This window comes from Musa acuminata, chromosome BXJ3-9, assembly GCF_036884655.1.
Source record: "Musa acuminata AAA Group cultivar baxijiao chromosome BXJ3-9, Cavendish_Baxijiao_AAA, whole genome shotgun sequence".
In the NCBI taxonomy this organism is placed as follows: Eukaryota; Viridiplantae; Streptophyta; class Magnoliopsida; order Zingiberales; family Musaceae; genus Musa; species Musa acuminata.
In genome coordinates, this window is record NC_088357.1 from 45143166 (window position 1) to 45153978 (window position 10813).

At 36.8% G+C, this 10813-nt stretch overlaps 2 long non-coding RNA genes across 2 annotated transcripts; one reads left to right on the forward strand and one right to left on the reverse strand.

The window, feature by feature from the left end:
• Positions 1-260: 260 nt before the first annotated feature.
• LOC135648434 (uncharacterized) lies at positions 261-1249 on the forward strand. The gene is made up of 2 exons (XR_010500964.1): positions 261-703; positions 830-1249. It is a non-coding gene; the product is annotated as an uncharacterized LOC135648434 (long non-coding RNA).
• A 7200-nt stretch (positions 1250-8449) lies between these two features.
• On the reverse strand, positions 8450-9409 carry LOC135648533 (uncharacterized). The gene is made up of 3 exons (XR_010500986.1): positions 9282-9409; positions 8919-9137; positions 8450-8804 (listed from the first exon to the last, which is right to left on the reverse strand). It is a non-coding gene; the product is annotated as an uncharacterized LOC135648533 (long non-coding RNA).
• Between the last annotated feature and the right edge of the window lie 1404 nt (positions 9410-10813).

A 10813-nucleotide genomic window follows, 5' to 3' on the forward strand; every position in this document is an offset into this window, starting at 1 on the left:
AGATTTAATGCAAGTCATTCGTATTATAAACGAAGATGAGGATGGAGTGATAATATTTCTACTGACTTTGGATTGAGCTGAACTTGCAAGTCATATTTTAAGTAATCCAACAGACTTAAGTAAAACATTAACTTGGAAGCGGTACCGGTACTGCTTCTTTCTTTCTGTATTGTTGTTACAAGTTCCATTCATACATAAATATTGGACAACTTGATGCACCTTTTGGTTCTATAAATACCCCCCCATCCATCCATCCTCTCTCCCCCCATCGAGTCGACTGTGTTTGCATATCATCCGGTGTGAGAGGAGTTCCTTCCTTCCTTCATAAGCTCGCTGATGGTGAGAGAGACGCTATGTAGATATTCTGCATCCACCGAAGGAATATAGCTTTGCTTCCTTTATAGGGAGGCCTATCTATTATGTAATACTGCAGTTTCTATTCTAACTCTATGTGGTTTGTGATGGATGATGCATGGTGGTGCAGGCTTCAAACCATATCAAGACGGCCGCGCATGCCCGAGGGGGCGTCCGCAAATGTCCATGCGACAACGAGTCTCGTTGGGCCATGGAACCTGCAGACAAAATCACTGGCATCAGCATTGGCGCTGCTTCATGCGTAAACTCCATTAAGATAACCTTCGACATCGACGGAACCACTCGCGTAACTCCCAGATATGGAGGCCCCGGCGGTGAACTATTCCAGGCATGCCTCTCCGACCTCCATCCATCCATCCATGCATCTATTATTTTGCCTTCCCCTCCCTCCTACTAATACCTGCTATCAAATATATAAATCGCTAAATGTATCATCGCTCTAATTGCCTTGCAGTTTACTCTCATGCAAGATGAATACCTCACCTCCGTTTCTGGGTATGTCAAATACGACTGTTCTGAATTTCCATGTGTCTCTCAGCTCACGTTTACCACCAATCTTGGAAAGACATACGGTCCATATGGAGGTGGGGGTGGAACCTTTTTTGAAGTCAACGTAGAATATGACGAGATTAAGGGTTTCTTTGGACAAGCAACTACAGAGTATCTCACTGCATTTGGAGTCTACGTGATGCTGGCTTAGCCAACCCTTGTGGAGGGTGTTGACTATCTATCTCTATCTCTGTGTGCCATGATGAATAAGGATGCCAATGTCTGTTACTGGCATCTATGTTTGAGTTGGGTGTGTGTTTGAGTAGTGTGAAATAAAGTCTATCTTCTGTCACTACTAATAATATGACGCGTCTCATTGATAACATTTTTGACTTTTGAACGCATCGGAGGCCCATCCGACAATAATAAGTCTAACTCTACATGCCAACTTCTAATTCACCCTATTATAAACATGAAGGAAATTCTTGTGCTTCACTAACTTATATGATCCAATATCTACAAATATTTGCCATAATAGAGCAAATAGATTGTTTTGACCCCTATGCTTCCAAGCAACCAAACATGACACTTCACAGCTTGTACAATTTGTATCTTAAAAAATCATCAAAAAAACATCGATAACCATAATCTAAGAGGGTCATGGACGTGCATTAACGATCCCTTGACACGACAACGGAACCTTCAATAACTCAACTAAAGCTCTAATAACTCAACCAATCCTTTTAACATGCCAATTCGTAAATCTAGTATTGCGATTTTATGCCACTTCCCTCCGAGTCCACTTGATTGTTTAATCGATTGATTGTTATTATTCACGATGAAATTTCATGTCAGATTTAAATAATGATTTTGGATAGGTTCTCATGAAATTTCAAATATTGACTTTAGACAGGCTCTCAAGTCAGATTAAAGGACCATGGAGCATAACTATTATTGTTATTATTCACATCTTCTAAAACTACATGAAGATGTGAATAAGGGTGATATATTTAGTTATCAGTAATTCTAAGTTCCAAAACAAAGAAGGAGAAACAAAGTGGACTGATGTGAGATATTAATGTGGTGGATGTGATATTAATGTGGACTGATCATCGGCACAGTCAAATTTCAGCTTGGCTGGGAAGATTAAACTCATACGTTTGCTGGTCTTACAATTGAATATGACCCGAGCCCGATGGTCTTTTAATTAAATGCATAATGAACATTTTGTTCTGGAAGATTAGAATATTATTCTTACTGGTCCTTTAATAAAAATAAGAAAAAGTAAAAGGTTCCCCGGAGTCATCTTTGTTTCATTCATAATTCATTGTTTATAGTGATTTTATGAAAGATGAGAAGAAAGAAGAAGATGATCTAGTTCTTCTTATAAATTAGCATCATTATATTTTTCGGATTCAACGATGACACACCTACAACCCAGATAAAGATATTCTGAATGACATTGACAAGTATGCATCGTATATTTAATCTATCATTATTTAATTTTAATTTTGAACATTAAAATTTTTCATAGAACAGTAGAATAATCAGGATTTTTATTTTTACAATGAAAACTCTATCTCATCCTAAAAATTTAAGCATTGGATTCATATTGACCATTTATAGTTAAGTCTGTTGGATTATTAAAATATGACTTCCAAGTCAATAGAAATATTATCACTCCATGCCGGTCTTCGATTAATCCAAATCTCTCTTTCTCTTATCACTGTGGTTTTCCATGGTTTTGAAGAGAGAGAACTGGAAAGAGAGAGAAGTGGATGAGAGGCATTAATATATAAGAACCAATGTGGATTTCATTATGAATTCAAGCTGATCAGAAGACTCCCGGGAGTCTTTTACTATTTTATTTTTATTAAAGAACTAGTGAGAATAATACTCTTCTACTCTTTCATTATGCATTTATGTTATGTTTGTATCCCAAGACCAGCAAGCAATACGATGAGCTTAATCTTCCAAGCCAAGCTTGTGAAATTTGACTTTGTAGATGATACATTCCCACATCCACAATTTTTCGACAGACTTGAATGTTGGAAAGTTCTAGGTTCGAATAGTAATCTAATCAAAGTTTGAATTTAAGCCAATTGTTACATGGACTTTTAGATACATGATTATGCCAATAGTTTTCTTATATTTGAATTAATATTTTAGTCGATATTTTCTTTATCTTCGTAAATATCATTACAACAACAGTATGAGAATAACAAAGAAAAATACAAAAATAAATTCTTTTTTTTAATTTCCTCTCTTTCTCTCTTGTAAGAAGACCTGAATAAGTTATTAGTATATGACAATTATGGAGTTTTAGTGACAATGTCTAGAAGAATTTGATAGAAATAAAATACAAATGAGAAGAATACATTGAGTTGAAACAATACAATACTCCCTATTTATACATGTTAGAAAGAGTTTTTCTCAACAGAGAAGGATTTTCCTCAATAGATTTACGACATCTCTTCAACATTGTTGAGGAGATCTCAATTCGATAGTCCAACTACGGCTCCTTTCAAGATAAATTCTCATACCAGTATTCTTCATCATTCTGAAAAGGCATATGAACCTTTGACTCAATTAAAAAGGATACAGATGAAGAACATGATGCATTCACCAAAACTCACACTTCGGATCCGATAGACTTACCTTCAAGAGAATCTATAGGGGTTGTAAGTAAGATCCAATCTGATGATGAAAACTGTCTTGTTGCAAAGAGGTTTGTTTCCTCATGAATTTGACACTTATTATTGGAAATACAATCAATAAAATAAAAGAATGAAGAATGAAATTATAAAGGAAAAAAGAAAAGCACATTTCAATTAGTATTATATGAAGTCTATTTATACATGATGAAAGAGAAGATTTCTTTAACTGAGCAGAGAGATTTCCTCATGCAGTTGAGAAAATCTCTCTATTATCATGCCCCCGGCAAGATCGAGCTAATATCGATTTTGGACCGATGCAACAAAAATAGTTTGCGGGCTAGAGGCTTCGTGAGTGAGTCTACTAGTTGATTAGCCGTATGGACATGAGAGACACGAAATTGATGTCTGACAACTTGATTTTGCACGAAGTGAAAGTCGATGGTAATATGTTTCATGCGTGAGTAGAACACTGGATTGACACATAAGTAGGTAGCTTCAACATTGTCATAATATATTGTAGGAGTATGGGTAGAGCTGACTTTGAGTTCCTTGAGGAGATTTGTGACCCAATTGAGTTTAGCAGCAGCGGTAGCAATAGAATGATATTTAGTTTTAGTTGTAGACCGAGCCACTATCTTTTGCTTCTTAGAACTCCAACTGATTGGATTAGACCCAAGAAAGACGATATACCCTAACGTGGTGGTTCTATCATCAAAGTGTCCCGCCCAATCAGCATCAGCAAAGGCATGGAGATAAAGTGGAGTGGTTTTGTAGAAAAAGAGACCATGATTAAGGGTGTCTTTAAGATACCACAAAATTCATTTAACCGCAGACCAACGCATAGCAGAAGGATGGTGCATATATTGAGATAATTTATTGATTGCAAATGAGATATCTGAACGGGTGAGAGACAAGTACTGTAAGGAGCCAAGTACCTGTCGGTATTGAGTTGAGTCCGTGGTAGGGCTGCCATCACATATAATTTGAGTGATTCATTAGTAGAGAGAGGAGTAGTAACTTCTTTTGCATCCTGCATATTTGTCTTTTATAATAAATCTTGAATATACTTTCTCTCATGAATATACTTTCTCTATGAGAGGAGGAGATCTGAGGATGTAAATGTTGCTTCCACTCCCAGAAAGTAGCTCAAGGGTCCTAAATCTTTGAGGGAGAATCGATCAACCAATTGCTTTAAAAATGTTTGAATCTCCAAGGGATCATTGCCTATAACAATAATATCATCTACATATACTAGAAGATATATTGTATTTCCATGTTATTGTCGTAGGAATAAAGAGATATCAGACTTGGAGTTGATGAAGCCAGTTCAATATACCAAGCTCTTAGAGCTTGATGGAGTCCATAAATGACTTTTTGTAATTTGCAGACATGTCTCGGATACTGGTGATGAACAAAGCTAAGGGGTTGCTGCATAAAGACATCTTCAGTTAGAGTCCCCTATAAAAAGGCATTGTTAATATCTAGTTGTCGTAAATGCCAGCCTTTGGAGATAGCCAAACTTAGAATAAGGCAAATTGTTGTGGGTTTAACTATAGGACTAAAAGTCTTTGTGAAGTCAACTCCAGATCATTGATGAAACCCTTTGACTACTAATCGTGCTTTATATCGAGCAATGGACCTGTTGGGGTTCCGTTTAATTTGGAAGACCCATTTACACCCGATGATGTTTTGTGTAGGATGAAAAGGTACAAGAGTCCATGTGGAGTTATGGAGTAGAGCATCATATTCTTCACACATGGCTTTACGCTAGTGAGGAGATTTTTGGACTTAAGTAATTGTGGTGGGTTCATTGGTCTCGGGAGAGGATTTGGTGATAGCATGCAGGTCGAGAACCTAACGTGGTTTAAAGATAACACTTTTTGAGCGTGGTGTCATTAGATGTCTAGGAACTGTAAGTTGTGTTATTGGTATGGGTGGTGGAGAGGCGTCAACAGGGGTCGGGATAGGCTGAAGTATATTAGTGGCACTAGATAAAGAAGGTTATTGTATTTCTGAGGATATTACTTCAGTAGTAGGGGAGGCTTGTGAAGAAGGAAGAGAAGGAATGAAGGGAGTGGGGAGCTGTTGAACCGGGAGAATAAAAGAGTGTGGATCTTGAAGAAAAGGACTGGATGGTGTGGGAAGAAGTTTGTTTGAGGGGATCGATAGAATACTCCAGTGATGTATAGTTGTTAGAGTGGCCTGTATGGGAGAAGACTTATGGTTTTGAAATAGAAAGGCAGACTCCACAAAAACACCATAACGTGAAATAAAGACTTTTTGAGTTTTTGGTTCGTAGCACCAAAAGGCATTATGTTCAAGAGAATATCCTATGAAGATGCAAGGTTTATATCTTGGCGCTATCTTGTGTGGGGCATAGGGACGTAGCCCACGGATAACATAAACAACTAAATATTTTGAGTTTTTGAAGGTTTGGAGATTTAAAAAATAATTTTTCAAATGGAGACTGGTATTGGAGAACTGGAGTGAACATACTATTAATACGATAGACGGCAGCTTGAAAGGTGACAGACCAAAAGGTTGTTGGCATGGAGGCTTGATGTAGAAGTGTGAGACCAGTTTCTACGATATATCGATGTTTGCGTTCAGCAGAGCCAACTAGTTGAGGAGTGTGTAGAGGTGACTTAAGGTGTTGGATGACACAGGCATAGAGATAGGATGTGAGGGCTTGATATTCACCTCCACCATCAGAGTATACTGTTTTAATTGTAGAGTAGACTGTTTTAATTGTAGACTGAAAGAAGTTTGCAACCAGCTTTTTAAAGTTGGTGAAGATTGTTGAAACTTCTGATTTATGATGAAGAGGGTATATCTATGTGTACTTAGTAAAATAGTCTATAAAAATAACATAAAATCTAAATTTATCAAAAGAAGTGACGGGAGCAGGGCCCCAAACATCAGTATAAATAATTTCAAATGGTTTAGAACATGATATGGAGGAAGTATCAAAAGGAAGTCGGACTTTTATTACTGAGACACGTATCACAATAAGTGAGAATGCTATTATTTGTAAGAGTAGGAAGAGAATAACAAGAGAGTAATTTATTTTGGATAGAGAGAGAGGATGATCGAGATGACGATGCCACACATCAATTGGAGCTGCAATTGAGGAGTAAGCAATGGGCAATTTTTTTTGTGGAACTAACAGTCATTCATAAACATTATCTTTATTCTGACCTTAGATCAAGGATACCCCCGTGCTCAAATCCTTGACAAGAAAAGAGTTATGAAAGAATTCAATGAAGGTATTTTTTTGTTTGCAAAATTGAGAAACAGAAATAAGATTTTGTTTAATGTAAGGTGCACACAAAACATCATCGAGTGTAAAAGTTGTGGTAAGTGAATTAAGCAATGTGGAACCAGTATGAGTAATAGAAATTCTTTTACCGTCATCGATGATGATGTCCTCATTTCCACAATAGTTGTTGTGGATTGACAAGTTTTGGAGATCAGAGGTGATGTTGTGGGATGCGTTAGAGTCCATGATCCAATTATGATCATTAGTGTTTGGAGTAGTCATGAGATTTGCTTGAGGCCAATGTGATTGAGCAAGAAGTCTGGGTCGAGATCGATAGGCCTTTGTAGAGTGACCTACTTTATCACATAGTTGGTAAATAACTCTTTGTTGGTTTGTGTGTTGAGGGTGCTAGGACTGCTGATGATTGAAGTAGCCACCTTGGTTGTTGTGATTGGAATGTTGATGAAGAGGAGGGATGTTTTGGTTGAAGCTCATAGGTTCAAAAGGCATCTTGGTAAAACCTTTGTTGACAATCTTATTATATGGATTGCCCCTCCTCATAGATTTGTGATTGACTTAAGCAGTGATGGATGGTCCTGGTAGTTTGTCGTCGCACTTTAGATATATCTCAAAGTAAGTCAGCTTGTCGTAGAGTTCTTCGAAGGACACTGGTGAATCACATGCCCATATTGCTGCTGCCAATTCCTTGTACTCGTCTTCTAGGCCATTGAGGATATGGACTGCAACTTCTTTATCACTAAGGGAATGACCTATCAAGGCTAAGTTATCAATGATAATCTTTATATTCTGTAGATAATCAGCAATAGTACTTCCCTCTTGTTTTATCTTCATGACCATCAGGCTCGGGTCATATTCAATTGTAAGACCAACAAAACTATGAGTTTAATCTTCCGAGCCAAGCTGAAATTTGACTGTGCAGATGATCAGTCCACATTAATATCACATCCACCACATTAATATCTCACATAAGTCCACTTTGTTTCTCCTTCTTTGTTTTTGAACATAGAATTACTGATAACTAAATATATCTTCATGTAGTTTTGGGAAATGTGAATAACAACATTAATAATTATGATCCATGGTCCTTTAATCTGACTTGAGAGCCGGTCTAAAGTCATTATTTAAAATTTCATAAGAGCCTGTCCAAAATTATTATTTAAATTTGATGTGAAATTACATCGTGAATAATAACAATCAAGTGGACTCGGAGGGAGTGGCATAAAATCGCAATACTAGATTTACGAATTGGCATGTTAAAAGGATTGGTTGAGTTATTAGAGCTTTAGTTGAGTTATTGAAGGTTTCATTGTCGTGTTAAGGGATTGTTGATGCACGTCCATGACCCTCTTAGATTATGTTTATCGATGTTTTTTTGATGATTTTTTAAGATACAAATTGTACAAGCTGTGAAGTGTCTTGTTTGGTTGGTTGGAAGCATAGGGGTCGAAACAATCTATTTGCTCTATTATGGCACATATTTGCAGATATTAGATCATATAAGTTGGTGAAGCACAAGAATTTCCCTCTTGTTTATAATAGGGTGACTTAGAAGTTGGCATGTAGAGTTAGACTTATTATTATCGGATGGGCCTACGATGTGTTCAAAAGTCGAAAATGTTATCAATGAGACGCATCACATTATTAGTAGTGACAGAAGATAGACTTTATTTCACACTACTAAAACACACACCTAACTCAAACATAGATGCCAGTAACAGACATTGGCATCCTTATTCATCATGGCACACAAGGGTTGGCTAAGCCAGCATCACGTAGACTCCAAATGCAGTGAGATACTCTTCAGTTGCATGGCCAAAGAAGCCCTTAATCTCGTCATATTCTACATTGACTTCGAAAAAGGTTCCACCCCCACCTCCATATGGACCGTATGTCTTTGCAAGATTGGTGGTAAACGTGAGTTGAGATACACATGGAAATTCAGAACAGTCGTGTTTGACATACCCAGAAACGGAGGTGAGGTATTCATCTTGCATCAGACTAAACTGCGAGGCAATTAGAGCGATGATAGATTTAGCGACTTATATATTTCATAGCAGGTATTAGAAGGAGGGAGGGGAAGGCAAAAGAATAGATGCATGGAGGTTGGAGAGGCATGCCTGGAATAGTTCACCGCCGGGGCCTCCATATCTGGGAGTTACGCGAGTGGTTCCGTCGATGTCGAAGGTTATCTTAATGGAGTTTACGCATGAAGCAGCGCCAATGCTGATGCCAGTGATTTTGTCTGCAGGTTCCATGGCCCAACGAGACTCGTTGCCGCATGGACATTTGGGGACGCCCCCTCGGGCATGCGCGGCCGTCTTGATCAGGTTGGAAGCCTGCAACACCATGCATCATCCATCAGAAACCACATAGAGTAGAATAGAAACTGCAGTACTACATAATAGATAGGCCTCCCTCTAAAGGAAGCAAAGCTATATTATTTCGGTGGAGGCAGAGTATCTATATAGCGTCTCTCTCACCATCAGCGAGCTTATGAATGAAGGAACTCCTCGCACACCGGATGATATGCAAACACACTCGACTCGATGGGGAGAGAGAGGATGGATGGGGGGGTATTTATAGAACCAAAAGGTGCATCAAGTTGTCCGATATTTATGTATGAATGGAACTTGTAACAACAATACAGAAAGAAAGAAGCAGTAAGGGGACCGCTTCCAAGTCAATGTTTTACTTCAAACCGAGAGGATTGAGTTCTTTGCTGTTTTCTTCTTTTTAGTTAGGTTTATGTGTGGATAACATCATCGATAACATAAAAATTAAAGCTTTGGATTCATAATGACCATTTATAGTTTAGTCTGTTGTGGATTACTTAGAATATGACTTCCAAGTCAATAGAAATATTATCACTCCATGCTGGTCTTCGATTAATCCAAATCTCTCTTTCTCTTATCACTGTGGTTTTCCATGGTTTTGAGGAGAGAGAACTGGAAAGAGTTTTCCATGGTTTTAAAAATTTAAGAACCAATGTGGATTTCACTATTAATTCAAGCTGATCAGAAGACTCCCGGGAGTCTTTTACTATTTTATTTTTTATTAAAGAACTAGTAAGAACAATACTCTTCTAGTCTTTCATTATGAATTTATGTTTGTCATATTTAATTAAAAGATCAGAAAAGCAATACTATGAGCTTAATCTTCCAAGCCAAACTAGTGAAATTTGACATCGTAGATGATCCATTCCCATTCACCACATTAGTATTGTATCTGAAAATAATGAATCCTTCAAATGATCATACTATTATTTCATACTTTTTTAGCATACTTACTGTTGGAAAGTTCAAGTTTCAGAGTAGTAATGTAAGTTGAATTTAAACCGATTGTTACCGATCCTCGATGGAGATACATGATTATGCCAATAGTTTTACTATATTTGAATCAAGATTTTAGTTTATATTTTTTTGTATCTTCTTAAATATCACAACAATGGTATGAGAATAATAAAGAAAGAAATTTTTTTTATGTTTTACATTTTTACCTATTATTTTCATATTTCTGTTCGTAAAATTGATAGCGTTAGGGTAAATAGATCTAGATGTTTCACTTTCATAATTATAGGGATTTCAATATAAATTTATTAGATCTAGATACCCAGATAATAAGGTATAACTATAGAGAATAATCTATAATTAATCCAAAAAAAACTGATAGTGAATATTTAATTTAAATCGAGTGAACGTTTGATAGATACTTCCATGTGGATGACATCTTAATCTAAAAACCATTCAAACTTTTATAATGACTATTTACTTCTTTGAAAGAATTCCATACTAATCCTGTTGGGGTCATTAAAATTAATATAACATCAAAGTCATTATTTAAAACTTGTAGAAGAATAATACTCTTCTAGTCTTTCATTATGCATTTATGTTTGTCTTTCATATATTGGGCTTCAGTCATATTTAATTAAAAGACCAGAAAAGCTATACTATAAGCTTAATCTTTCAAGGGACATTATAGATGATCCATTCCCATCCACCACACTATTACATCG